Here is a 24,203-nt window from a genome sequence, read left to right on the forward strand (position 1 = left end):
GTATGTATGTATGTATGTATGTATGTATGTATGTATGTATGTATGTATGTATGTATGTATGTACAGTGTTCCCAGAAATTATTGAGAAACTCTTTGTTATTTTTTCTAATGATGCTAAGATTGGAAAAAGGGCTTTCACTATGCACTAAGCATACTAAATAAGGGAGACAACTCTTGAAGGCTTAGAAGGCAGCTCATTACGTCAAGAGTTATCTCCCTTGTCTGAGCAGACGGCTTCCTGTGTTGACATGGCAGAATTTACAGCAAGAGAGAAAAGAAAGGTCATTCTAGATGATTTTGAAAGGGGTGAGGCTGATGCTAAAGTGTTAGCTTGTAGACATGGTATTCCTCTGTCTACAGTATACAGAACTTTGAAGAATATTCAAACAGGAACCGGGATAGAGCACAAAGCAGGGGCAGGTCGGCCTAGGAAATTCAGTGTTGTGGATCGCCGAAGACTTGGGCAGATTGTGAGTAGGGGCAAATTGAAAAGTGTTGAGAACATCAGAAATGAAATGATTAGCAGAGGAAGTCCTCAGGTATGCAATGAAACAGTTAGGCAGGAATTACAGAGACTTAATTGGGTGAAGAAACGTGGGATTCCCTCGCCGTTGATGAAAGATGCACAAAAGGAAAAACCTTTAAACTGGTGTCGGGCTCATGAAAATCAAGATTGGGATAATGTTTTCTTTTCGGATGAAAGTTCTGTTTGGCTTTTCCCTAATTGTGTGAAAATTTGGACCAAAGATACTGTCAAACCTATCTACCAGCGACCAAAACGTAGCCCGAAGTTTCACATGTGGGGTGGCATATCGGCTCGCGGAGTGACGCCATTTTGTGTTTTCACGGGAAACTTGACAAAAGAAAGATACGTTGACATTCTAAATGGTCACCTTCTTCCGACAGCACAAACATTGTATGAAGATGATTGGATTTTCCAGCATGATAATGACCCAAAACACACTGCGCGCTACATGAAACAGTGGTTGTCGGGCGAAAATGTTCAAGTTTTAGACTGGCCCAGTTACAGCCCAGACCTAAACCCAATTGAGAATGTGTGGGGAGTCATGAAGGACAGAATAAACCAAAAGGGACTGAGAAATATTGAAGATATGAAGGCCGAGGTGGTCCAATATTGGGATACCCTGTCACACGATTACCTACAAACTTTGATGGGTAGTGTGCCTAGGCGTATTCAGGCATGCATTGCTGAACGAGGAGGTCTAACAAAGTACTAAAACAAGACTGAGACTGTAAAAGGATGATGTTTTAACATGTTTATGTAAGTAAAACACCAGAAGTTAATAAACGTAATGAGTTACATGACGCAACATGATTCTCAATAATTTCTGGGAATACTGTATGTATGTATGTATGTATGTATGTATGTATGTATGTATGTATGTATGTATGTATGTATGTATGTATGTATGTATGTATGTATGTATGTATGTATGTATGTATGTATGTATGTATGTATGTATGTATGTATGTATGTATGTATGTCTATGAATATTTTTGTCAGATTCTGGATTCGAATCCCCAATCTGAAAAATATATTCAGGTTCGGGATTCGAATCCCTAATGCGGAATCCCAAATCGGTTTCTAACTTCATGTTCCCTGTACTTAAATATGACACCCCAGACATCAGTAAAACAGATCATTTATGGGAGTCACATTTCTCGTTTGAAATTGCCGTGTTTAAATTTTTCAGATGTTTATTTGATAAAACTTTCCAACTTATTCAAAGTTAAACAGCTTCGAAGTGGATTTAGTGAAGAGTATCGCACAGACTGCTAACACTTTTTTGACAAACGCCTCAGTTGCCATAACTCAAAATCTGTGCTTTATATATTGATACACATTCAGTGATAAACTACGAGACAAGCTGTAGTTGCGTATGCATAGGTGACAGTGACCCAGGGTATACATAGCATAGAGACTGGCATTGCTCACATGGAACCTGCAATACTGCACGGGAGAGAACGCGTGATCGGCCTGGAAAATGTCCAAGAAATACACCAAAAGAGCCAAGATGTAAACAAAGTCGTAAATCATCTAGAAAAAGGATACAGTCAATTCTCGTATATTCGTTAATCCGACCACAAACATGGGATCAGTTTAAAACAGTGAAAATTACTCTTTGTAATCCGACATTCTCGCATTAAGACTCCAACATACCAATCTAGCAAGGGATTATTTTAAACACATGGTAAAAACATTCGGTAATCTGACAATCAACACAGCCAGTCAGATAAACCGACCGTGGTAATTAACATGTGCAGTCTACACTCATGGCAGTAAGGAGTGTTGGGGATCTGCAGTCATGGCACAAGGTAGTGATGATGGTATGTAGTGATGATAGTATGTAGTGATGATGGTACGTAGTTATGATGGTATGTAGTGATTGTAGTATGTTCTGTCATAATAGTATGTAGAGATCGCAGTATGTTCTGTGCTGATCGGAAGTAGTGACGGTGGTATGTAGAGATGAAGGTATGTTTTGTGATAATCGTATATGGTGATGATAGTATGTAGAGATCACAGTATGTTCTGTGCTGACGGTGGTATGTAGAGATGAAGGTATGTTTTGTGATAATCGTATATAGTGATGATAGTATGTAGAGATCAAAGTATGTTCTGTGCTGATCGTAAGTAGTGAAGATGGTATGTAGAGATGATGGCATGTTTTGTGATAATCGTATATGGTGATGATAGTATGTAAAGATCACAGTATGTTCTGTGCTGATCGTAAGTAGTGACGGTGGTATGTAGAGATGAAGGTATGTTTTGTGATAATCGTATATGGTGATGATAGTATGTAGAGATCACAGTATGTTCTGTGCTGATCGTAAGTAGTGACGGTGGTATGTAGAGATGAAGGTATGTTTTGTGATAATCGTATATGGTGATGATAGTATGTAGAGATCACAGTATGTTCTGTGCTGATCGTAAGTAGTGACGGTGGTATGTAGAGATGAAGGTATGTTTTGTGATAATCGTATATGGTGATGATAGTATGTAGAGATTACATTATGTTCTGTGCTGATCGTAAGTAGTGACGGTGGTATGTAGAGATGAAGGTATGTTTTGTGATAATCGTATATGGTGATGATAGTATGTAGAGATCACAGTATGTTCTGTGCTGATCGGAAGTAGTGACGGTGGTATGTAGAGATGAAGGTATGTTTTGTGATAATCGTATATGGTGATGATAGTATGTAGAGATCACAGTATGTTCTGTGCCGATCGAAAGTAGTGATGATGGTATGTACTGATGAAAATATGCACTGTCATGGTTGTATGTAGTGATGATGGTTTGCAGTGATATTTTATATCGTGATGGTGGTATGTTGTGATGCTAGCATACACTGTGATGATGGTATGTGGTGATCATGGTATGTAGTGATTATAGTATGCTCTTTAATAATGGTATGTAGAGATGATAGTATGTTCTATGGTGATGGCATGTAGAGATGATGGTTTGTAGTGATGGTGGTTTACAGTGATGATAGATTATATTGATTATAGTATGTAGTGATGATGGTATGTAGAGATGATAGTATGTTCTATTGTGATGGTATGTAGAGATGATGGTTTGTAGTGATGGTGGTTTACAGTGATGATAGAATATATTGATTATAGTATGTAGTGATGATGGTATGTAGAGATGATAGTATGTTCTATGGTGATGGCATGTAGAGATGATGGTTTGTAGTGATGGTGGTTTACAGTGATGATAGATTATATTGATTATAGTATGTAGTGATGATGGTATGTAGAGATGATAGTATGTTCTATGGTGATGGTATGTAGAGATGATGGTTTGTAGTGATGGTGGTTTACAGTGATGATAGAATATATTGATTATAGTATGTAGTGATGATGGTATGTAGAGATGATAGTGTGTTCTATGGTGATGGTATGTAGAGATGATGGTTTGTAGTGATGGTGGTTTACAGTGATGATAGAATATATTGATTATAGTATGTAGTGATGATGGTATGTAGAGATGATAGTGTGTTCTATGGTGATGGTATGTAGAGATGATGGTTTGTAGTGATGGTGGTTTACAGTGATGATAGAATATATTGATTATAGTATGTAGTGATGATGGTATGTAGAGATGATAGTATGTTCTATTGTGACGGTATGTAGAGATGATGGTTTGTAGTGATGGTGGTTTACAGTGATGATCGTATCTAATGGTCATGTTATGTAGCGATAGTGGTACGTAGTGATTTTGTTACATAGTGATAGTGGTATGTGATATGATATGATTATAGCATACTCTGTGATGATGGTATGAGGTGATGAAGGTATGTAGTTATCATGGTATGTAGATATGACGGTATATTTTGTGATAATCGTATATGGTGATGTGATTATGGTATGTAGTGATGGTAATGTAATGTGCTATGATGGTAAGTAGTGATAACTATGTATTGTATGATGATATGTAGTGATAATGGTGTGTAGTGATGACAGTGTGTAGTGATGAGGGTATGGTCTTTGGTGATGGCATGTAGTGATGACAGTATGTAGTGATGATTGTATGTTCTGTGATGATTGTGTGTAGTGATGAAGGCACATACTTGTGTACTTGTGTTAGTAGTCGGCGATAATAACGTGTTGTGATTTCAATCCAATGTTATGATATATTAGGTGTGATTCTATATAGTATGACACACATCGGACACACAGACTGAGATACCACTGAAACCCGTACCAGAGTAACTTGTTGAATTTAATTGGCGACACGGACTGAGATACCTCTGAAACCCATACCAGAGTCACTTGTTGAATGTACATCGGAGACTCAGACTGAGAATATCGGGTTCACAAGGCAGACGCACAAACGAGCATAGTAAAGGCAAAACAGGTGCTAGTTCTTCCTCAGTTTCTCTCGTCTCAACGTCCAGATTAATACCGTAGATAACCCCTCGGGATCTCATGATTGATTCAGACTCGTAAGTGGTAGCATACTGTTCACCAAGTTCTGTAATTTGCATAAGTTTTTGGGCAGCCTCCACGGCTTTTGTTTGTTGTTGTAACACTAACATCAAGGCCCGTTGGATCATCAGTTGACAAAGAGTTGTTGAAAGGTCATCATCAACATCTGCCTTAATGACGACAGTGGCTGACTTTACCTGAACTGGCTCATCATAACTAAGGGTAAGATCAGACCATGCAGGATTAGCAGCTGGTGGTTGCTTCACAACAGAAACTTTCTTAGAAGTACCAACTAGAATGCGACAGATTCACTTCCTCCCAGAGGATACCGCTTGGAAGTCACCTTCACAGTCCATCTGTTTTCAGTCATTGCCGAGGAAAACCCCTCGAAAATGAATATAAGTAAAGTTTCAATACACAAGCGTAGAGAAACATGTGTAAACAACAACAACAACAACAAAAGAAAACCATAAACAACCAAGTATGCTAGGATACTGTTCAGTTTGCAAAGCATGTCCGCAATTGACGACAATCCTCCCTCGTGATTTGTTGTTAGGAACCACACACTTTGGAATGGTTACCAAACCCTTTAAGGTGACCATGGCTTTTACCACTCGAACATCCATGCACATGCACAGCACGACTGTAAATCGGTTTCTGGAAGTGCAAATGATTTAACGGATCGAAGATCCTCCAGTAGAACTTCCTCAAGCAAAACAATGTCCAAGTGTTACCTTCTCGTTCACCGATTTGTCCCCCATTGAACATATATCGGGTACTCTTGATCGACGCTTGTGCCAGGGTAATCCACCACCTCAGACACTACAGGTTCTGCGCACAGCACTTCACCACGTTCTCCAGACAACATTCGGCATATCCTTCCTTCTTCAGCAAAGTTGCTATCGATGCTTTAAAATTTACTGTGACTAACTTTAGGAGCCCTTGGTGTTTTTACCAAAAACCTTTTTTATTACTTATGTTTTGGACATTTATATCCTTTCTTCTTCAGCAAAGTTGCTATTGATGCTTATGGTGGTAACACTAGATTTTGACAATTTACTGTGACCAGCCAACTTTATTAGCCCTTTGTAGTTTACTAAAACACCTTTTGCTTAGTCATGTTTTGAAAATGTGTAAAGTGATGGTTTTGTTGTAATTGAGCAGTGGTGTCACACTCCCCAAGTTAGAGGTCAAATTTCCCTTTTTTTGAAGAGTAAATTTTGTTTGTGTAGGGTGAGTGAGTGGTCGACGACTCGTTTTGAACACAATGCTCACACAGCTGACAATGGACCTATACATGGATCTTGTTAGCTTATTGAAGGAAAGAAGTATAATTTCAAAGTATGCTGTTCACGACCCCGTAGATCGATTACATTGCTTGATTGTTTATTGAAGTACCTTAAGATACTTCCAACAGATACCATGGAGGTACTGAAACGCCCAAACCATCAAGCCAAGTTTTCCTGGAATGGAGACCCCCAAAATACGCACAAAACTACACATTGGAGTGTTGTAAAGTCTGTACCCTTATTCTCGAAACGTACGAAGCCATAGGAGTTCTTAACTTTGATTTTAACCAATGTGTGAAGAATGGGCTTAATAATGAATAGTAAATTATAAATCATACACCAATCGTTTTCAAGGGCTTGGTTGACAAACTGAAAAAATACTCGTCAGACTCTTACCCATCCGAATAAGATCAGGGACATATATTCAGGCACATAAAAGACCAAGGGGTGAATCACGGTGGGGAAACCAGATGATGACTCACAGTGGGGGCACAAGGTGATGAACCGCAGTGATGCCACACAGCGGGTCATGAATCACAGTGATGACAACAGGTCATGAATCACAGTGATGACAACAGGTGTAGAATGACAGTGATACCTGGTGTTTATGAATCACACTGACGACACCAGGTATTGAAAAGCGTTATGAGAAGGGGAGTGCAGTTGTTCATGAGTGCAGGTGTTTATGAGACGGGGGAGTGCATCCTGCCCCAGCAGTTGCATTTCTTATAAACACATGCATGGATAAGTCAATTGTCAAGTTGATAAAAAAACCCAAACCATCGTACCTTTTGCGACAGGTCAAAGTAAAAGATATCATCAGATTGCATTTTGGTCACTGATGCGTCAGACGTTGGTGTGCCTTCCATTGATGTACTGGGCGTTTTTTGTTCAAGCCTTGATCGTACAGCTTTTTCGAAAAGTGCAGTATGGCACTTTTAGAAATTGTTTTGAAAAGAGTGTATTCGATTGTACCTGTGAAATATAAGGAAGGAAAATGCTGGAGCTATTAAAGTATCAGTTAAATGGATCACACTTGGCAAGAATACAGGTAGGTTTTATCAGCCTGGCACCAGAATGCATAGACCTATATTCAAACCTATATTCGATTGTTAAAATAAATAATACCACTAGTAGTGACTGCATATGCAGATGATCTAGACAGTTTGCATTTCATTGTACATTGTACTATTCCCTTATACACTATGTACACTTTGTATTTCCGGAATGACAAGCTACAGGTAAAATGTAGCATTCGGGAAAACGGAGCATGATAGTGTTAGGTGAATGATTGGCTCATTGTTGACTTTTGTTTTCGGACAAGAAGATTCACAGGACTTTAGTATTTTGTCTTTATTTTATAGATTTATCTAATAATTCAAATTATTCATTTCTTGTAGTTGCTGACGCGATCACTTCTTTAGCGGAGCACTACACACCTTACATAACACTATATAAAGCGTTACTGTTTCATTACATACACACATAAAACACGGGGGTAACGCTCTCTCTATGAAGGCCGCACTAATGACTTCCACCAAACACAGCATCACTTATTAACACTACTCAATCATTTCACTTCATTATCGATGCATTGCTAACGTGCTTGGTAAGACTAACATACTGTAAACAGATACAATCACTCACTTCTTTACTGATGCATTACTAACGTGCTTTGTAACACTAACATACTCTAAACAGATCAGATACAATCATTCACTTCTTTATCGTTGCATTACTAATGTGCTTTGTAACACTAACATACTGCAAACAGATAAAATCACTCACTTCTTTATCGATGCTGCACTTCTTTCTTCACAAGAAAAAATTACTTAAAACACAGCGTTATTCCATTTTTCATGAACCGATATTTTACACTTAATGCTGCTTTACTCAATTACTCTCACTTAAACATACAATACACTTTTAAACCCCAATACCACCAAATCACTTCACTCGGTAACATTCCTTAGCAGCAGTCCACATTCCTAAACACGCCATTACTGAATTTGTAATGCTTTATTACTATGTTACTCAGATACTTGTTATTCCCAGTCATACGTAAATCACAATACTACTTCAACCCTTTGTCGTCACAAATCAAAAGCACAATGATATTGCTTGATACAACATCACCCAATCACAATGCTCAACAATTCTCACTGACTTTGGAATTTCCGTTTTCTACAGAGAAATGAAAACACCAGACTGGGTGCCTCAAAGACTGTGCTGTAGTCTTACATTAGCAGCAGGAACTACACCGTGCCAAGTTACCTGTTGTAAGAACATGTTATTGCGCATTCGTTCTGTTTTTATAATCTGTTTTTAAGATCAGATGCGCCAAGCTACGTAATAAATTTGTGTTTGGAAATTGTGGGTTTCTTTCACCTTGAGCTTCGACCTTGACAGACCGAATTATATCAGGCGTCTTTATGCGTTGTAGAATTTTGTCACTTTAGCACTAAGACTGACATGCAGATCTTGACGTTGAAATGAAAAATTACAAACATGTCAGTCTTGATATTGATACTTAACTGAAGTTGATTGACATGTCTAAACTGACTAAATGGATAATAAAAACAGTTCTCAGGCGTCAGGTACACTATCTAACTACAAAAGTACGAGTTCTGAGACGTCAGGTAAACTGTCAGAATGTCTAATGATAACAGGTTTGAGACGTCAAGTAAACTGTCTAGCTGTCTAATGATAACAGTTCTTAAACGTCAGGTAAACTAACTGTTACTAAATTAATGATAACAGTTTGGGGACGTCAAGTAAACTGTCCAACTTTCTAAGGATAATAGGTCTTACATATAAGGTAAACTAACTAACAGTTCTGAGACGTCAGTATTAACAGTGACTTATTTGTCTATCCTGATGAGGGGAGGTGGGACAGCCTTGTGGTTAAAGCGTTCGCTCGATGGCCCTGGTTCGATTCCCCACATGAGTATAATGTGTGAAGTCCACCTCCTGTGTCCTCCGCCGTGATACTGCTGGAATATTTCTAAAAGCAGCGTAAAACTCACTCACTCACTCACTTCAGGAGATCCATGTTTGTTGAAGAACTGAATTCTATTTTGTAATACTTTTGGGGTTCTTCTTTGTTGACTACCAGGAGACTTTGATGAACCAGGAATTGATATGATATAGCAGCATACAAAAGCTGTGGAGAATCGCAATTGACCCAAGTCAAGGTAGTTTGGCAGCTTGTGGATGATTTTCTTATTTTAGAGTCATTTTGTTATTTTTTTAACCTGCATGTTACAGTAACCTGTCTTTAGTGATCCGGGACCATTTGAAGATAACAAAAGAAAACAGACAGGTATTTGTTTGGAAAGTTTAATTGTTTTCTCGGGTTGGAAAGCACTTTACATAATGTACACCCTGATCTGACACTATGTCAAGTTCCAACATATCAGCAAACAGTCGATCACGATCTCTAACGATACCTTTGCTTGTGTTCAGTGTTTTGTGAGCAGAAAACGTGACCGGAATGACCACAAAAGGTTCAATACTCATCATATTGGCTGCTTGCTATTTTTTCCGCTCTCAACAAGCAGCGCCCTAGACGTAAGCAAATTTCATAAGCCATGGTCAGTGTAACATGGTTCATCATCCGAGCTCCCCACCCACCACGGAGTATCACCAAGCACCAAGGACCAAGGATAGTCAGATTATATACTCCAGCAGAAGAATTGGCTCATGGGCCACCACCTTCTTGGCCTCTAGACAAAGTCCATAACATACTATATTTCGGAATCTGAAACGTTTTTCGATGAACAACAAAGCCAAGACCAAATTTCCAAATCCCAAATCAAATTCGTGAGAAAACACGCCATATATATGAGAAAACATGCCTCCGGGCTTTTGGTGGACAATGTAAAACCGGAAGGGGAGGGGTTTCCCGACGAGAAGTGCTTTCTCTAACATATATACCATCAGTGATGGAAAATTACAGTGTAGATGATCATTTAGTGAAGCAACATATCAATAACAGTAACTATAAGTAGATAATTCTTTAGTTTCGGCTGCTTGCAGTAAAATATTAGTCGAAATGCGTACAATGAACCTTGCCTATCACGAATAATGTTTACCCCTAGTCCCCTAGTCTTTTTTTCATAATCGTTGATTCCTTGACTGGAAATCGATAGAATGGCATTATATCCCCCTAAGTATTTCTTTGTAATTTTACAAAATGCCACATGTAACGATAACTGCTCTGCGAATCTCTCCTCCCTCTCCACTCCTAACATGGTCTCAATGAAAACTGAACGTCATCAGAAATGTCATGTTTCTCAATTCTGATTGTCAGACACAGCATGTGAAGGCACCCGTCAGTGTATCGATTATATGGCGCCATATGTAACAAAAATACGTTATGATTGCAGTTGTGTCGAGAATAATAAGGTTTTGCAACTGGCACCGAGCACTAAGTCAAGAACGGGGCAACGCAATATATAGTAAGAACATGGTTTTAATACAATTGAAAACGAAAACGAAAGAAATACTTGGTACCTTCAAGCTACCACCTGTCCAGACTGGACAAAGGAAAGACAGAATTGTCACAAAGCAGAAATCGCATTGGCAACAAACTACTGACTTATCTGAAATGAATACCCTTTATCCAGGCACCACAGATTGTACGGGAATGGCATGGTTATACTATAACGAATACTTTTGAGATGCAACTTTTCCTTGGCATGGTCCAATGGTACCATGTAGTCGAACTAAAACTGACCATTTTGAGTGAGTGAGTGAGTGAGTGAGTGAGTGAGTGAGTGAGTGAGCAGTACTTTAGCCATATCGTGACTATATCAATTTATATATTAATAATAATTAAGGTAAAGTGTAAAAACGTTTCAGCGAAGGACAGTAAAACAACTAGACGATCACAGCTGGATATTTTAAAACTAGCAGGAAAGCTGCAAACATTTTAACCATAAAAGGCCACAATGAGTGAGTGAGTTTAGTTTTACGCCACACTCAGCAATATTCCAGCGATATGGCGACGGTCTGTAAATAATCGAGTCTGGACCAGACAATCCAGTGACCAGCAAAATGAGTATGGGTTGGTAAAGACCAGTTCTAATCGGAATCATCACGGATTCAGTATTTTGTATTAGCGTTTGGAGATTGGAATCTGCGCAGGGATATGACTCATTTCACTTCGACTGACTCAAAGCATCCACTACAAAATAATTCCTAGCTTTACCCGTACATGCTTTAAATCGCCATGTACTCATTATCTCCTATTATATTATAGCCCAAGCGGCTCAACGCAAACAGAGTTAACTCCCCTTATACCTAACGTTCCTTGCGTTGATTCACTTATTGAAGTGAATATACGCGTAAATCAAACTGCGTGCCTTAATGTTATCACATACGACATATATTTACACAACCGTTAGCAAGATGATCGTGTTTAGCATTTTTTGACACTTCAGCAGAAACAACACCTTGTTTGTATCCTCAGAACTGACATTGTGTTTGTCTGTTCGCTTTTGGTTTCAATGCGTGGAGGAGGCAGGAGTCCCGGGGGATACAACCACGCCTAGGAAAGCACCTGTACGCTGTATAAGAGAACCAATATATACGCTTGTGACTGCATCGAACACAGTACTAAGCGTGTATTTTCAGGCACACCATCTGTTCATGAATATCACCACTGTTCAGAGCCCACTGTTCTGATAGGTCATGAGAACTGTTGACAGGTTGTAGACACTGTAGATGTTCAAGATTCAACATTCTTTACTCAGTTGCACACGCCTCCAGAGCACATGCATACATATAGTACACATATGTGCAAGTCAGAAAGAATATCATTATCATATATGATAATGGTGAGTTGTCTCCCTTAGCTGTGCACAGACAGCTGTGTGATTTGTGTGCACTTAGAACATACAGTGCTAAAATGTCTAACATAGTATTACGAGCCAAACTTGTACGAACTCTTGGTCAAACTTGTTTCTCAACTTGTTATACATATCAACTTGTTATACAGCGACAAAAAGTAAAAAAATGCAGTTCGTATTCAAGTGCAGATACATTCAGATTCGAGTCACATTGTCCATCATGAACAATTAAAAGGATGAAGTTTTCCCAAAAACAAAAGTAGATGAAGCGTTCGTAAAAGTGTGAGTTGTCTCCCTTAGCAGTTAACATACAGCTCTCTTGTGTGTCTACATCACATCAATCACTTGGACAAGTTCATGTTCCATTTATTTCGGTAGTAGTGGCCTTAGGCCCAGAGTACAAGCAGTATTGTTTTGGTGCTTTTAGGTAAGAGCGTGAATGGCATAATTACACAAGCCGATAAATTGTACGACTGAATAATGATAATTATTAAGTTGACAGAAGATATTACAAAAGTTGATAGAATTAATTCCCTTGCAATAGAATAGTTGCAACAATGTATAACAATTTGATGCAAAATTTGATGAAAAGGAGCTTGATGTATAACAGTTTTGAAGCAAAATTCATAATGAGTTATGACAAATTATATATGTATGTAGTGACCAATAAGCACAATATGTTGTAGTTGTTATAAGTCTAACCAGTGAACCATAACAGCTGTAGGTAGACAAGATGTTGAAATATGATGGAGTTATCTCCCTTGCATCAGGTATTGGAGTACTTATTAATGGGTAATATTCAACCTTTCCTATCGAAGATCAGGATATTGAGGGCAAGTATGAAAAAATAAATTTCATCCTCAAGTACTTTTGGACATAGTCTGTTCCTTCACTGCCTCCCCGCTTCAAGGGCAGTAGAAATGGCATCATCTCATCCATGCCTCCTCGAACCTGCAACTGAGGCACCGAGAGAAAGCAATAAACTCACATTGAACAAAATGGTCAGAGACAAACGGAAGTAACTTCAGCAAAAACGATCGTGGAAAGTACTGTATCCTTTCAAGAACAATGCTACATTCAGCAACAATTAGCTCCAAAAATCTGTTTGTCTTCACCAAACTTTTGAATGATTTGCAGAAAGTGCACGAGTTAGAATGTCATGTAACAGAATAAAGTTCATACAAATCAGCCCTGACCAGACATGACAAACATGGAGTCTCAGAAACCAACAGATAAATGTAGGTTTCTTCATGTTCACCTTTCCTTGTCGTCCTAGAAACATACACATGCTGTTAGTTGCACACACATGCTGGTAGTTGCTTGGGGAACATCAACAAAGAACAGTGCTTAGGAACATACTGCAATAATATATCAAGCATCTATACAAAGTCAGCTACTTACTAGATAAAACTGAAACAGAATAATTACAACCAGAGGCTTAATATTTACCATCATTAAGGCACCGCCAACAGAAGCTTTAAATGTTTTCTTGACAATAGGAATTGCACAGGACAAATTTGTTAACTTCACTTAAAAAATTACTGTCAGCATCTTTAGTAATCATAGCATAGCAAATGAAAACAGAAACAATTTCCAAAAGTTAGTTGCACAAGTTAAACGTTGGCAGTCTGTACCTGGAGCCTAGTCTCAAGTCCAGACAAAACCATTCAGGATGTATAGCCCGTCGCAGTGTTTATCCTCATGATGGAACTCATATCAGCCAAAGACAGTGTTACAGAGTATCCTGGCAGCAATGTGAAGTAGGGACAGTTGTTGACATGACATGCCATGACATGACATGACATGCCATGACATGACATGACATGACATGACGTGAGAGAGTTGGTTGGCAAAGCACCCATCCTATCTTCATGACTCTAAACTAGTCATAGACCACAGTAAAGAAGTCATTTGAAGAATAGTCGGCTATTTCCAGCTAGGGTCATGGTGAAATAGAAAAACTAGGAAATTTGTAATCACCGAATGAAGTAGAGTGTACACACGGGAAATATCTACTGGTCTTATTCGTCACATAAACATGTGGTAGACATTACTTCCTACATACATATGTAGAAGAAAAAAAACCCTTGCCCTAAATAATGGGCACGTGTCAGCAAATATGGAAATTTCGTGACCTTCACGAAGCTTTGTAGACAACACAAATATCTAAAAGCAGGTGTTAGGACCCATGTGAGTATTCAAACAAAGCAGAAATGAGGAAAGAAAGCATTCCTTTTTTCACGACTCCCCTGGGCAACAATGTGAGCCAATCATCTATGGGACGATCACATGACCTACCTCCGACATTGACCATCCATACAATAACTGGTGAGGTGACCAGTGTTAGCGCTGAGGACTGGGCCCTTTACACCTTGACTCTGGGATCTCCAACAAACTGTGGAGTTCATCTGATGTTCTGAAGTTGAAAAAAAGTGGCTTTTAAGACATACATTCACAGTAATTATTCATCTGAACCAACACCCAAAGAAACATTTCATGCCAAATGTGGGATATATTAACCCTTTAACCCTTGAGCTCCTTTTGAAGCAGGTTTGTAGTTTAACCTAGCAGTGTTCCACTTTATGATGGCCACAACGAAACATATCAACTGGGGATGTGTCATATTTCAATAGCAATAACACCCTAAACATTTTGAAAGGGAACTGACTTTGCGTTACACCCAGTGCTACGATTATGCTGTCTGCCAAAATAATACAATAAACCGCATTGGTATGTTTTGAGTTCAAATGTGTGGGTTTTTTTCTTTGTTTTTTTTTTCTGAACACGTGGACACGTGGCTACGGGCTTAACATGTGGCTACGGGGTAGGGGTAGGAGTGGGTTTGTGGTACTCCCAGCAAACCGTTGCTCAGACCAAGGACAAACGGCCCATATATTATGTGTCAACGAACAGACTTCCGCCCTCCTGTTACTGCACACAGCCATGTTCAGGAAGAAATGGGTAGTCTGTAGTGGACACATGTCGAGTTCTAATTTGGATACTATATAACCCCCATCGCCGTGTATTAAGGACTGAATGATTGATTGTGTCTGTTGCAATGTTTCTTGGATGAGTAGTAAGGTTTCAACGGGATTTCTTTACAAAGTACAAAACAAGCAAGCTCCATGAAAAGTTGTGTATATTCATGACATGTCCGTATATGTTGCTAAAACGAGGGGTAAAGCCATCTCGTTTACGAATACTCTCTCTCACTCACTCACTCACTCACTCACTCACTCACTCACTCACACTCTCTCTCTCTCTCTCTCTCTCTCTCTCTCTCTCTCTCCCGCTTGCACGCTAGCACGCACCCACGCACGCACGCCAACCAATATACAACAACAAAGCCTTATCTGTAAATCGTATGTATACACTACCATCACTTTAGCCAAGTGAAGGGAGCACAGGTCTTTCCGTCAGACAGGAAAATCCATCCAGTGAACAATGAGCATGAATCGCCAACATTTCCCCCTACTACAGACACCATCATTACCATTCATGTTTAGTGTAAAGATATACATACATTATCAGAGTCATTATACCCATCACTGCTACAGATTGTTACAGACAGTCATGACAAAGTCTTTGTCTCTGGAGGTGGAGGCTGAAGTGTGATATATACCATGAAATCTGCGTGCATGAGAGACTGTATTGTTGTTGTTGTTGTTGTTGTTGTTGTTGTTGTTCTTGTCGTGGTCGTCGTCATCGTCGTTGTTGTTCACTCGCACTCAGCAGTATGTCAGCACCTCCACTGGGTGGCACTGTCAAGTAATCGTTAAGACAGCTTCCCTTCGATGTAGACCAGGGGATACATCAAACATCTACCCGGCACGTATGTATTTGGAAGAAAAAAACGATACCCCAGTGACGGGTACCATGACAGTCGTTCTTTCAAAACGACACTTTGAGACAGTGTGTCACGGCTACTGTCCAATAAGCAAGACGCCTTATGGCTACTGTCACTAAACTTCAGATGCACGATGTCCGGTGAGACTCAAGGCCACGAAGACCCCCTGGAAATCTACGCTGGTCGCAAGCTGGCATGTTGTCATCACTTGTCATCACTCACTGACAAGTGACTGATCGAAGCGCCCGGCAAATATCGGAAAAACTGCCGTTTTCGGGACCAAATGGCGTCTGCTTCAGGTCTTAGGCCGAGAATGAGGTGTGGCAAAGGAATAACTTCCATTGCACCTTCCACACACCGTTAACACCCTCAATCCCTCTTCCTCTCCCCTTCCCCGGATACGGCCACACAATCATACATGAATTCACTAAACAAAGCCTGTTGACATTTTCCCCCACTTGACGGTCATCTTCCTGAGTATAGTCTTGAGTACAGGTAGTAAAAAAAGAGAGGAAATTAGTACAAAATATCGGACCCCAAGCCGCAAGTCTCACAATCTGCTCTGGCCACGCCACGCCACGCCACGCCACGCCACGCCACGCCACGCCACGCCACGCCACGCCACGCCACGCCACGAGCAAATTATGCTTTCATTAGAACGACAATCAGGGTGGTCAGGTTCGCTCCTGTCGTTGTCGTCTTATCCCTCTTGCAAAGATATATGTTCATGCTATTGATCACTGGCTTGCCTGGTACAGATTCAAATATTTACAGACAGTTCCCATACAGCTGGAAAGGTGCTGAGTGCAACATGAAACAGCAACCAGTGCACAGTGCAACATTCCAACACCCTCTTTCTACATTGTATGAATGGAAGAGAGAGGAAAACATTCAAATCGCATGGCGGGCGGGCGGAGGAACGGGCGGCAGGCAGGCAGGCAGGCAGACAGGCAGACAGGCAGGCTAAATGCGTTCTGTACCCCCGCGACACGTGAAATAGCTTGAAGGATATCCGTGTGCCTATCACACTGATACAAAGAGAAGTCCAATGGAAATAAAATATTGGTGCATTTTGTTTGTTGTTTTAAATAGATTTTTTCATTTGATCTGCCCATAAGGATGCTTAGTGAAGTCAAACACTGTTGTAGGTCTCCCGACACTGTATCAATGGAAGGGTTGAATAACCACACATATCTCGTGGGCAGATAGGCAGTACGGCTGTTTGTTGTGTAGTGTTGTATAGTGTTGTACACTGTGCGACAAGTTGGGAAATGTTACTATAGTCATTCGAGCGTGGTTAATCAACTGAAATTGCGACTGACATTGGGAGGATTGTTTCATGTGCTATCCTTCCCTTTTGGTCTAAATAGTGGGTGGTCGGCAAATCCGAACCTGACTGATTGGGTCTCTAATTCCCTCCTCTGAATCCTCCGTCTTATTGAAGCAATGCTAACTACATGAAGCGGCCTACAAATATCTGAAAAACAGTCGTTCGAGGACAAATGCGCGAGATGATATTTCACGGCACAACTGTAGTGATGACCTTGTCTATAGCAAGGTATGAATTATTTTTCCCCGTGGATTAGAATGTCTATAAAGCAATATTTCCAAGAACATGCCTTGAGCATTTTGAACCCAGGGGTCCCGGGGTAGAATAGGCCTTTGGCAACCCATGCTTGCTATTATAGGCGACTATGATTGACGTAAGAGGCGACTAACGGGATCGGGTGGTCAGGTGGTCTAGCTGACTTGCTTGACATTGACACATGCCATCGGTTCCCAGTTGCGCAGACCGATGCTCATGTTGTTGAACACTGGATCGTCTGGTCCAGATTCGAATATTTACAGACCGCCGCCATACAGCTGAATATTGCTGAGTGCGGCGTAAAACTAAACTCACTCACTCACTCACTCACTCACTCACTCACACACTCAGGATGGCAGTTCCACACACGTCCATGTACGTCACTCAGCGTCACAAAGAGTGCACAGTTTGCCTAGTCATGCTTAAATTTGTGCTGGAAACGATTATCATTTGTTGTGCCTCTGCCCTGCCCTGCCCTGCCCTGCCCTGCAGAATTTCTGGGAGAATGTTGCTGCTGGTTGTGGCCGCAGAGGTCACATTGCATAGTGGCACTGGGGCGGTGAATGGTTTGAAAACTGGGGGGATTTTGTGAAGGTACAGCACGTATCTTTGGTAATATTCCAAAATCAGAATCACGGCGGGGAACGCCAGAACTGGCCTTAACAATGTTGTCAACAGAATTGCTTTGAGGATGTTCACACCCAAAGCTTTACCATTGCAACATTTACGCGTACGCGTCCACGAATGAATGACAAACCTAAACCTAAAGTATGAAAGGCAAGATACGATATACCCGGGGGAGAAGTGATGGGGTGGGGGTGGGGGTGGCGGTGGCGGGTAGTTTTGGTACCGTGCAACACAGTGATCTGATCGCCTGATATCGCCCAGCCCTCACAAATTAGCTCGCTGCTTACACGAGCAATGCAACATGACGTCCTATGCTGCCGTAGAATGTTCCAGCACACGTATAGTCTTTGAGTATTAGTTGTCTTTTTGTATTTTTTAATTCATGTTTTCAGTAATCATTTAATCATTGAGTGATATCTTATGAACGTACACCTTGTATCAATATATTCATTCTTTACAATAAAGAAGCTGACTATGCCTAGAACTTGGTTTTCCCACATACAATGAAAAATAGGACACTGCTGCTGAAATGCTAGTGTATATCCATCGCTCTTTCCTCTCTTCCTTCCTTCCTTCTTTAACACGAGAACCGAGAGAATATTTTGGTCATTTCAATATTTCGAGAAACAAACTTATGGTCAAGCCTTCTTCATGACAGCTCGGACGGACAGCAGACGTCTGGAAACCTGTGACGTCAGAACGGGCGATGATGACGTCACTACCTCTGTACTTGAACTCGCTGGCCTTGGTCCTGAGACGGCAAACAGCGGCGTGTTGTATGCACGAATTTCACTTAACCTGTACAGACACATTGTCCACTTCTCGTGACGTTTTATGTCTGTTAATCAACCACTCCCCCCGCACTCGGTGATTCAAAAGCACTCAGTGGCTGGGAAGTTTTTGTATAAACAATATTAAACGTTATGTTCATTTAATGCAGACGAAAGTAAGAAATGAATCTGCGAAAAGATTCCTAACATGTTTGTAGTGTTGTAAACTGGTGCCCACAAAAACAACTATTATATTTATTGAACATATTTTCTTTTCAAATATGCATTCCAGTGCATAGCACCAGTACAAGTCAATGTTAAGTTGCTTAAATTGTTTCCCAGAGTATATACCGCTATAAGTGGGAGTGCCGGGCATTACCGCACTGCTACACCACATCCCATCTAATTTCAGTTTTGTCTCTCAGATGAACCAGAGAGTAATACAGAGACCAGTGATTGGGAATCATATTCACACTTACAGAGAGCAAAGATAACTTTTACGATTATTCTCACAAGAATAACTGATAAATATATGATTAGCCATTAAATTACGGACGATTGTTCCATCGACTTATCGTCATTCTTTGGAAGACAAGATATGCGATCTTTTCGAAACATTAAAACACACATTCGTGCAAAATTGTGCTTCTGCTTCAGATTACATTGACCACAGGGCATATCGCTTCAGTTGCTTTTTACTGTTAAGTGTAACGATGTTGTCAGGTTTAATAGCTATCTGTTTCAAGTATTCTCGCCTGTGTTTTTGTGATAATCGGAACCTGTAGCCATTCAGAGGACGCAACTAACACTGACACCGAGGCCACGATAAATTGTGAATTCTGTGTCATTACCGCTGCAGCTTTGTGCTCTAGATCTATATGGACTAATAAATTCTTGCGGCTGTAGATAAACAATACATTTTCATAAGTTCTTACATTTCGTAAGTTTGACATAATATCAGAATGACCATGGTTTTTATACAAGGGTAAAGGAAGCTTTACAATAACAGCAATCAGATGTTTTCTGAACGAACACGTAATTATTACAAGGTATTTTGTTCTGACTTAAAGACACATACTGCAATATAAAAATACGTATAGCAGATGAATTACAGTATGTCACCATATGGAACTCGAATATTAAGATGAAAGTACAAAAACGGCACAAGGCGCGCGCCGTGAAGGACTCAAATGTCCTTCTTTCTACAGCCGACACGCTGCGAGGTTGGTCGCCGGGCCTGACCATCGCCGGGCCATCGCTGGGCTGTCGTCGTTACGTCATATACCTGGCGGTTCTGACGACATAGCCTTTGTACTCTAAACTCACCACTGTACATACTTGTACCCAGTTGGTATGGCAAGGTACTGAAGTGCCACTGAAGGTCTGCAGGACTGAAAACGGCAATGTGGGTGAGATAACGATAATTTCAGACACTGCCTGCATTCGACATTAGCCATTCAGTTGTCTTCACACACCCACTGAAATACAACTGAATGATTGTTTGAGCAGCACAGGAATCGTTGTATGAACAAGTCCCACTGATCCATACGCTAGATGTTATCAAAGCCGAAGTCAGAACAGTACAGGTTACGGCAGTGGAGTCAATAGTGTTTAACCCCGATTCCCCTGATTACGAGTGCATATGAATATTACACTTTGTATGTGTTTGCATAGTGTCAGCGTGGTACAAACAGTTCGATTTGGAAACTGAAGAAAATATTCTATGTTCACCAAAGGGTCTGGGATTACCCAGATAGCAGGGCGTGTCCAGCTGATCTTCCATGGTCCACAGGAGAGCAACTGCTGCACCCTAGCGGATATAATTTGTAACCATCGTGTTATGGCTGGTCTACAGGCTACCCGTGAAGACGTGGGTTGCAATTGGATTTTCAGGAAACAAGATGACTAACGGGATCGTGTGGTAAGGCTCCTGCACCTAACGCACTTGGACTGTCACAGACCACAGTCATACAGCTGGAATATTGTTGAATGTGGTGTTACAAACCAGACACAAAATCACACAGTACTCCACAAAGAACAAAAGCTTGTACAGAATTTAAAATCAACTTTATTCTTTTCATCTTTAAATACACACATGGATGCGGCTGTTCAAGTAAGGATATGCAGAATCGAGAAGCATTATCCGAGCTGACAATATTTTCTCTTTCGTCAGCATCTCCCTCTGAAATTAAACAAAATCAAATTACAAATTTTACTATTTTTGTAATCTGGCTAATATAATCTATTAAAAATGTAGGTTACAACAAACCTGTATTTTATTCTGAACATCTGAATTGTTTATTTATTTCTTGTAAAGATATGCGTTAGGTTTGCTGAAGAAAAGTTGTCATACTCCAGAACTGGATTTCACCGTAAGTAACGCTTCCTGTTTGCGACAATAACTGTGTAACAATGTTGCGTTACTTCATGGAACACTGTCAAAACAAACAAGTTGGTGCTGGACGTACTGACCACTGTTGAGGAGTGTATATTGTCACCGACAGACCGATGACGTCATGTGAGCTGGGCATATTTGAGATAATCAGACAGATAATTAATACAATTATCCTAAAATATGCAAGATGGAAGGATTGTAAGATCGTTTAGGTCTTTGTCGGTTTCTTGGTGTTGGTCATAAGTCAGCAAATCTTGCAGTTACGGGTGAAATGGGGTGGCTCTCCTGTATTTCAAAACAATAAATAGAAACTATTTTTGGAGAAAATTAAATATGAATGAAGTATCAAGATTGACTAGCTGCATTCAAACTTGGTCCCTGAGGTTAAGAAAATGCTGGGATAACATGGTCTTAAATTTCCTCAGGCAGATTAATTTCTGATGATGTTTTTCCACTTACTCTGAGGGATTTTCTCGTAATTAGAGATAAGTTTCTGGTATCGAGGTTTATTGAATTATAATAGACAGGCCAAAGGTAACAAACTGAGAACATTTACAATATTCAAAAATACTCTGGCAGCTTCTCCTTATGTTTCCTTCAGTCTCTGACCGCTCTCAGGGAAGGGAGATGTGTCTCTCTCCTTTCAGGGGTAGAAGTTGGTAAACACTGCAACTACTCTGAAGTTGAAGATGACACATTTTCGAACCTCATGTCCATTTTATTTAGATATCCGATCTCTACGTTGTGGCCCAAAGCCAATGCTATTTACTCACAATTCTTTAATCAGTCCTCCACAGATCAAACCATCTCTTAGGAAGTATCCTCAGCTCTCCACACCACTTGTCGCTACAGTGAGCGCTATGTTTAGGCGCAGAAAAAAAACCCCTCTTATAATGTAGTAATTTAAAGAAAGATCCGTGAGTATTGTGCTTACACCTCTCTTATGATTATGTGATACATTTTAATTATATTTTAGCGCTCTCAAATAGTCTTTTCTATTGTAATTCAGTGTCTCGTAGGCCATTTCTGACCGGACAACGTACTATGAATATGTACAATTTTTGACACTCAAGCAAAACATTTTTCTTCTTTTTGAAAACGTGTATTGTGCCATGTGTATGCTTCTGTGTCATGCATTACTACCCGAAAAACAAACTTTGGACACATATATAATGGTAACTGCAATGGCATACAGCAGGTCGCCTGGATTGTCTGGTCTGGCACTGAATACCATATTTTTCACTCACTCACTCACTCACTCACTCACTTACCTCACCGGGGTTACCGTGGTTGAATCCGACACAACAAATACGCAAACAAACCATCACTGTGAAACATTGATAAATTCTTTTGTTGTTGACAGACTGTAATTATAAATTCTGAAACGTCAATCAATTTACCTTTGACACTACAACGGTCAAGTGACTTGGCAAATAATATTTTATGTGTGCGTAAATGAATTAGGTATGTGTTGTTGATGCATTCAGGGTATTTCTGTAGAAATATAGAGTCTTAAACATAATATACTATAATAATTATGGCAGTACATCGAGGATTAATTTGGGTATGGAAAAGAACAACAGGACTTTCAGACCAAAGCCATTCGTATCTATTGTTTGTAAACAAGTCAGTCGGCCTCCGGAAGTCAACAATAACTGGGTTCAAGTACACAGTCCAATGTCCGGACACAGCCGAGACGGGGACAGAGTCATGACGTCATCATCGCCAGATATGACGTCACGCCTCGAACACATGAGTTCTGGCGGCAGACCTTCAGCTGGGAGACTGTTGTCACCTCCGAGCTTAGTGTGGCATGTCTGAGAACTCTTGGTCTCTGCATATTATTGTGCCAAGATGAACACCGTGAAACTTAAAATCAGAGAACACAAAAGCAACTAACAATTGAAGAATGAAGGCCCAACAATAGAAAATTTCTAGGAATACAAGCAACCACTGTTACCCTTAAAATGATCTCGTCCACTGGCAAGTTCATAATTATGTCATGCAGTTTATTTTACAATCTAATCAATCAAATGGAACACAGGTACGCATACACACACGCCACGTGATCAAAGAAGGTACAGCTTTTCCGGAGATCTTTCATAAGCTAAACATTATTTACAATTTGACAATCTAAGCTGTGTATTCATATCACTTTATGTGTCAGATGAAAGGTTTAGCGGGAAATCGGTCTTAAATTTCAGAGCAGCCATGTAAAAATAGAAATCTCATGAAGAAATTCCCAGCCTTATTTGACAATTAAAGAACCTAGTGTCTAGTGGAAACGTCGTTGCTTGTATTGCACCTATACTATTACTTGTAAAGCTGACTGTTTGACATATATCTACATACTTGGATGCGACTGTTTGGCATCGATCTACATGCACGGTTGCTCACAAGTAGCTTGTTTTACGGTTGTACCAGTTACTGTACAGATCTTACCAGCTTCTGACAGAGTCAGACAGGAACATTCTTGACCGTTCATGTTTACATTTTGCCACAATCTGTTCTATTGTTGTTTGGACATACACATATGACATGACATGTTGAAAATACAGGCACTGTTACTACTGGACGTACAGGATGTCGGTACTGGATGTACAGTCTGTTGGAACTGGTAGTACTTGGTGTACAGGCTGTGAGTACTGCATGTACAGTCTGTACAGTCTTCGTACTTGGTGTACAGGATGTAGAATTTGTGAGTACCAGAAGTAAAATTTTGTTGTGACCAGTGGTGTAATTTGTCGGCACCGAAAGTAAAATTTATCAGCACCGGAAGTAGAATTATGTCAGACCCGGAAGTAGAATTTGTTGGCACCAGAAGTGGAGCTTCTCAGCACCGGAAGTAGAATTTGTTGGCACCAGAAGTGGAGCTTCTCAGCAC

General features: G+C 40.2%; 1 protein-coding gene and 1 long non-coding RNA gene across 2 annotated transcripts in view; both read right to left on the reverse strand.

Moving 5' to 3' along the window:
• Positions 1-24,203, reverse strand: part of LOC137260443 (uncharacterized) — a 217,999-nt gene that overhangs the window by 32,806 nt on the left and 160,990 nt on the right. The gene's annotated exons all lie outside the window — the stretch shown is intronic.
• Positions 20,977-24,203, reverse strand: part of LOC137260004 (uncharacterized) — a 62,748-nt gene continuing 59,521 nt past the window's right edge. Inside the window, exon 3 of the long non-coding RNA XR_010954724.1 lies at positions 20,977-21,106. This is a non-coding gene — a long non-coding RNA (uncharacterized lncRNA). The remainder of the gene's footprint in view (positions 21,107-24,203) is intronic.

Source organism: Haliotis asinina, chromosome 13, assembly GCF_037392515.1.
Source record: "Haliotis asinina isolate JCU_RB_2024 chromosome 13, JCU_Hal_asi_v2, whole genome shotgun sequence".
NCBI classification, from domain to species: Eukaryota; Metazoa; Mollusca; class Gastropoda; order Lepetellida; family Haliotidae; genus Haliotis; species Haliotis asinina.